Source organism: Arctopsyche grandis, chromosome 4 (genome assembly GCF_051622035.1).
Source record: "Arctopsyche grandis isolate Sample6627 chromosome 4, ASM5162203v2, whole genome shotgun sequence".
NCBI classification, from domain to species: Eukaryota; Metazoa; Arthropoda; class Insecta; order Trichoptera; family Hydropsychidae; genus Arctopsyche; species Arctopsyche grandis.
The window spans coordinates 5,075,145-5,082,454 of NC_135358.1; positions in this window are offsets into that span (position 1 = coordinate 5,075,145).

Sequence of the window (7,310 nt, forward strand, 5' to 3'; positions counted from 1 at the left end):
CAAACGGAATATTATATATATGGCATGCAGTTTAACAAATGAATTAAATGTATTTGAATGTTTAAGAAAACTACAAATTCAACGATTTTTCTTCTTATAATTCCCATCGAGCAATATGAACGGTAAAAAATATTGATTATTTAAATCCAAAGGCATCATTATAGTGCTTGGGTATACATTTCCAAGTGTACGAGTAGGTAACATACAACTAATATATTTTCAGTTAAGCTACCCATCGTCAATAGTGTACATTGTTTCAAACGTTTGAATTGAAGTTGACGTTTCGGCAACCGCCACTGTATCCAAAACTCGAAGCTAACTCTCAAGAGAAACTCCGACGACTCGAATATTGTATATACGAGCATACAATCTAAGGCTTTCACGCTGGAAAACAATGTGGACCGCTAATTTTGTGCACAGTTCTCACGCTTAATCTTAGGGAGCGCGGCGCTTGTGCTCATAAGCCTCATATCACATTCGGAGGAATGGATCAAAACTAATCAATGGTTTTAATTCAAACTAATTCTCATCTTATTGGTTTATATAGAAAAACATATTTCCTTTAAAGAGACCACTCAAATATGTCACCTTCTACATATTGTTATGTACCTCGCTTATCAATGTAGTCGACTAACCAGTAGAGATAAGACACACCATTGATTTGTGGCACTCTTAATTTAATAAAACACACTATTGATTTGTAGCACTCCTAATTTAATAAGACACACCATTGATTTGTGGAACACCTAATTTAATAAATAGCACCATTGATTTGTGGCACACCTTAAACACTGACTAACCAAAATTGTACGACACGTGTCTTGAACACTTCATTGTCTTAAAGAAGCGTATATAAACTCATTATTGTTAGAATTTAAGTTAGTCATCACCATTGACTCCGAGAGTGGTAGTCATCACCATTGAGACTCTGAGGGTGGTAGTCGATAACATCGAGACTCCGAGAGTAGCAGTCAACACATCAGCAGCAGAACAAAGTTAAATAGTGAAGCTAAGTTAAAGTGAAACAGTTCTACGTATCTCATTTAAATTCTCCGTTCCATAATTAAATTCTACCAATAAGATAAATGTATCGTAATAATAATAATAAAGAAATCTTGGTTATTTAACGTAGTAGTTTTAAAAAGAAAAATTATTTAATCCTTCATTGGAACCTGACAATATGGACATACATATAATAAATTGAAGACAATTTAAATGCGGAATTTATAAAACAACTAGTGTTGGGCCTGCTGATTCAACGGTTGGCTTTGGAAAGGAATTGATTCACGAATTAAAATAAAGTTATATCATCATATATATGTATAATATCGCTATTCTGTGTGTGCGTGTGTGTGTGTGCGATAACGCTCGCCGTATTATAATAGTAATTTCGATTCGTGATATGTACATACGTCACAGTTAAAGCACTGCCAACAAAACGTACGAATATAATACGAACATAACAGATCAACAAAAAAATTCTATATTCATATATATATACTGTTTGCTACCAATGTTTCCTTTAGGACAAGTAAATTGGGACATTTGGTAAGGGTGAAAAAATGAGACTCGTACCTGATACGACCTGCCAATTATTCCAAATATGACAGGCTAACCTAAACACGTTCTCAAACACACTTCACAAGTTGATAATCTTACATTCGGAAATTAAAATTAAATCACAATCATTATTTTAATAAAATTGCATGCAAACTCAAATACATGATCGAAAATAGTACAGGCATGTTTCAATCGGCATTCAATCGAAAACTTGTAGCTCTTTTAAATGCGTTCTTCTTTAATTTTGACGTTTGAACCAATTTTCAATCGAATCAATTTTTACGACAGCATAACTTCAAAATAAGACCATTAACACGTGACAATAATCATTATCGTTGAAATGCGAACTCGCATTCAATCAGTCGGCGATGTTCTATCTGGAATAAGATCATAAAAGACATTCACTTGCCAAATTGGGACTTTCGCGGATTGCTCGAGTCATGAGCGTTAATTGCTGATGAGCTTTCGAGAAAACGGGGGGGGGGGGTGGTTTCTTTAAAATAAAGTTTTAATCAAAAGTTTTCCGCGAGAAGCGCCACATCGCGAAATTCTTCAACCTTTGCTTGCGAACGAAGCGTTTTTTTTCCGCAAATAAACTCCGAAAGGTTAAAACGGCGAGAGGGAATCATTTTATATTGTGTAATATTATATTATATTATACAGTGGCTTTAAATTAAACCGTACACACTCGCGAAATTTCACATAAATAAATAAATCAGGCGTAAAGTTGCGATTAAGACATACATACGTACGCACGTTTGAATTTATCATGTTTATTATGCAAAGTGGCGCGTAAAATATACTTAAATACTTTTCTAATTTATTTCTGCGCTTTATCGCCGGTCGCTTTCGTATCTCGAAGCGGTACAGTTTTCGCATTAAATACACGAATATAACCTAATTTTTGAACGATCGGTGGAAACGCAAAATTGCGATCGAATCGCCGATTACGCCGCGACGATAAATCGCTCAACCCCGTTTTAAAATTTAAGTATTAGACCAATCATTGCTGTTAATTGAACTGAAATCCACATACAACCGAAACGAAATTTGAATATAATATAGTATAGTGGCGTAACTACTGTGACGCGGGGGTATGCGGTACATGCGAGCCCTTGGGCCCTGGGTGATGTCCAAATATGAATACATACATTAAAAATAAAGAAAATCAATTCGCACTAACTGAAAACAGTCAAGAGTATACATATATACAGCCAGCAGTAAAATTATATTTCAAGTGAAAATATATTTTCACTGAAGTTTCATTGAAATCATAACCAGTTACATTTTCAGGGTTGGTTTTATTCATTTTTAAGATTAGATTTTTAGGGTTGGTATTGTTGCGTAGGGGTAGGTGGAGGATCCAAATAAAAGGCCAATGTCGCTTCACAGCATTTGATGGGTGATTAAGGAAATCCACGCACAGCCAATGCTCCGTCCATAATGCCTTCATATGTATGACCTAAGTACCTGCTTATAAAGGGCAGGTCACTCACTGCATCTTCCTCGACGCGTTTGTTTACCTATTGTTATAGTCACGTATCAGATACGCAGTCCCACCGTATCGGCATGCAGTCCCACGCTTTCGCGCTGTCAGTTCTGAGAATTCTAGCGGAAGTGACGTAACCGACCACTAAGTCAATTCGGGCGTCTCCATTGTTAGCCGACTGCACTTCAGCCTAGAGATAATCCTCGAAAACGAATTAAAACGGCGGCTCCTTTTAACATATGCTACACTATCATTCAACTATTGAATATTTTTAATATAAAATAAATCCAAATGCATTCTTCTAAGTAGAAAACTAAAATCGGTTTATTCATTTTGTTTTAAAATAACTTATAAAAAATAACGTATAAAAAATAAATTTCGTTATATTTTTAATTTGATAGTAGAACTCAAAATTGAATCATATTATTCAGTTTAATTTCTAATTAACTAAATGTAATATCTCACACAATTTAAACAAACTATCTTGAGTTATCACTCGAGCTAACAGCTTTCTATTTTGTATACATAACATTAGGATATAATAACCATTTTTAAATCTAACAAATTAAAGCAGTTGAGCAACCTAGTGCTGCTGTCCAGACTGATCTCTTGTGCAATTCGAGGGTCATATGTAAGATAAGTCAATTTTTCAACACAATCGTACGAAAGTTTTGATTATGTCACATTCCACTGTTTCGATGCACTTCTAAATATGTAATTAGTGACATTTTTTAGTTGAATTACATTTATCATAGGCCATTGTCCGTAGTTGGTTTAGTATTGAAATGAACACGTAGTTTGTAGACCAGTTTGGCATACATAATTACTTCAAGGAGGCACTTCAGGAAGGTATATTTGGCACATGCTTACTTGTAGTCAGATTTTCAATGTCTTTTCAATAGCACTCGTTCATGGTTTCCGTCCAGAATGCCTTGGTATGGCCTAAGGGCCGGGCCGCACCGCTCAACTCGCGAACAACTTGGTTGAGGGCGACCAGACCAATGCATGCAGGCAGATGGGACATGCCACACTCGTCAACTTGTTTGTCGCACACATTTCCATACATTTTTTCGTGTCACGCAACAAGTCGGCCGACAAAGTTGCACGGTGCGGCCCGGCCCTAAGTAGGTCGTACAATCTTCCGTCGAAAATTCCATCCGACAGGCATTGCTATTTGTTCCAGATGTACGTCAGCTTTTTATACCGTTCATTTGTTATTTATACTGACATTTTATAATATAATACTGACCATTTTGTTAATAAAATACTAGCCGAAAACTAATTTATACTTAAACTGAAAACTGAATTTAAATTGTTGCCATTTAAAATTTGCGAATTTATTTATTTCAACGAAACAAAATTGGGGGCCCTTTGATAACTTTTGCATGCGAGCCAATTTTTTCTGATAGTAGCGCATATCAAGTAACGGTACCATTCACCACCGTGACCTAATCCTTGTTAGTTTTCTCGTTTCGTTTCAAATATCAAAGCTTTGGAGTTTCTGCGGTTCATTTAAAAATTACCCTCAAAGCTCGCAAGCTGAAGCTTTGATGTTTTAAATAAAAATTAAAAACAAATAACTGCACCTACTCATATGCATATCTTAGTACAAGAAAAACCACTGAGGATTGGGTCATAATAGTGAATGGTACCATTACCGTATGTACTCGTGTGCATAAGTACTTACAAGAATTACTAGCTGATTGACCCAGCGTTGCTCGGGCTGGTGAAGATTTAAATTTTGTAGTATTATGTATTATGAGAGAGAATCTAGCATTTTTGAAAAAAATTATTTTGATGAATGGTTATAGTTTTTCTATACCAATCCAATCTTATATATATAAAATCGAAACGGCGTATATTATTCATTTCTGATTGGTTATCGCCAAAGTCGTTTCTGATTAGCTGGATTGGTCTAAGACGATTGTGATTGGTCGGTCGTTAAATAATATAATTTTTTTCGATTCAAATAAATTTAATAAAAAAACAAATAATTAATAATTAAATAAGTTCTCAATATATGGCGCTAAATGCTCTGAGACTTGTCCTAGAGGAAACATTGGTGGCAAACAGTATATATAGAAGTTTTTTGTTGATCTGTTATTATGTTCATATTATATTTGTACGTTTTGTTGGCAGTGCTTTAACTGTGACGTATGTACATATGACGAATCGAAACGACTATTATAGTACGGCGAGCGTTATCGCACACAGATACACACACAAACGCACACACAGAATAGCGACATTCTTCTTATACAATAGTATCCAACTTTGTATAAAACTAGTGTTGTGCCCGATGATATATCATCGCATGGGATTTGGCGTATTAAGTTGTTTAATAAAAAAAATTAAAAGAAATGTGTCGGCGCTATGTTCAATCCACACGCGGTTGTATTTTTTTCTAAAAAAAAATTAAATATTGATATTTAATTTTTTAGTATGAAAAAAGGTAAAAACTATGTACCTGCCTACCTACATATCATCATCATCATTTACAGCCATTCGCCATCCACTGCTGGATGAAGGCCTCTCCAACACGCTTCCACTCGTCTCTGTTTTGCGCAACACTCATCCATCTCATTCCGCACATTTTCCTAATTTCGTTCACCCATCTTCCTTGCGGTCTTCCTTTTACTCTTTTGCCTTCTCTCGGGTACCATTCAAGCACTTCTTTTGTCCACCTGTCGTCCATCCTCCTAGCTACGTGACCCGCCCATTGCCATTTCAATCTCTTCACTCTATTCACTATGTCCACTACCCTTGTCATATTTCTCACCCACGTGTTCCGCTTCCTGTCTTTCCTCGTTATGCCAAGCATACAGCGTTCCATACTTCTTTGAGTGCATTGGATTTTATTTTGCATCTTGGCGTTCAGTGTCCAAGTTTCACATCCATACGTCATCACTGGCAAAACGCATTGATCAAAGATCCTTTTCTTCAGGCAGAGTGGCATTTTTGATTTAAAAACAGCATTCATCCGTCCAAATGCACTCCACCCTAATTTCATACGTCTCTTTATCTCTTCATTTTTACTACCAGACATGTCAATTATTTGACCTAAATATAAATAACTATTTACTACTTCTACTGGTTTATCATCTAAGGGGATGCTATCAGGCATGCAATAACTATTGAACATTAGTTTAGTCTTATCTACGTTAATTTTTAATCCTACTTTTCTACTTTCCCTATCCAGCTGTGTTAGTCTGATAAGTAGGTCAGCTGAATCACGAGCTACTAAAACTATATCGTCTGCGAACCGAAGGTGACTCAAAAAGCGACCATTGATGCTTACTTCGGCTGTATCCCAATCCAATTTCCTGAAAACTCCCTCAAGCACCGCATTGAATAACTTGGGCGAGATTGTATCTCCTTGTCTTACTCCTTTTCCTATGCTAAATCTATCTGTACCTGAAAAAATTTTAACCGAAGCTGTGGCATTCTTATATATTGCAGCTAACAGTCCCACATAGGGTTCCGGCACTCCCTGTGTTTTTAGAGCGTTAAGTACTGCATTATGACTAACTGTATCGAAGGCTTTCTCATAATCGACGAAACCTAGGCACAATGGCCGTTGATATTCGTTGGCGCGCTCGATTAGTTCGCCAACTACTTGGAGGTGGTCCATTGTGCTGAAATTTGCCCTAAACCCTGCCTGCTCTATAGGTTGGTTCTCGTCGAGGATATTCTTCAGCCTTTCTGTAATAACCTTCGTGAAGAGCTTGTAGACCGCTGAAAGTAGACTAATGGGTCGGTAGTTCTTGATATCGCTTTTGTCGCCTTTTTTGTGTATTAAAATGATAGTTGCGTTATTCCATCCTTCTGGTATAGCTTGGTTAACCTACATATAAACAATATAAAACACCGATAAAAAATTAATTAATTAATTAATTAAATAAAGTTTCAATAGATGAGGCTAAATACTCAGACTTATTTCCCTAGAGGAAACATTGGTAGCAAATAGTATATATACAAGTTTTTTGTTGATCTGTTATTATGTTCGTATTATATTCGTAAATTATGTTGGCAGTGTTTTAACTATGACGTATGTACATACGTCGAAACAAAACGACTATTATAGTACGGTGAGCGTTATCTTACACATACACACAGAATAGCGCTATTATACTATATATGATTATGGAAAATACAGTATACTTTGTAACGACTGTCTGGCAAAGTTCAATTTTATTATTACCATTTGCACTTTATGAGACGTGCACAAAGTATACAAAGAAGCTGTTTTACATTGTGTTAA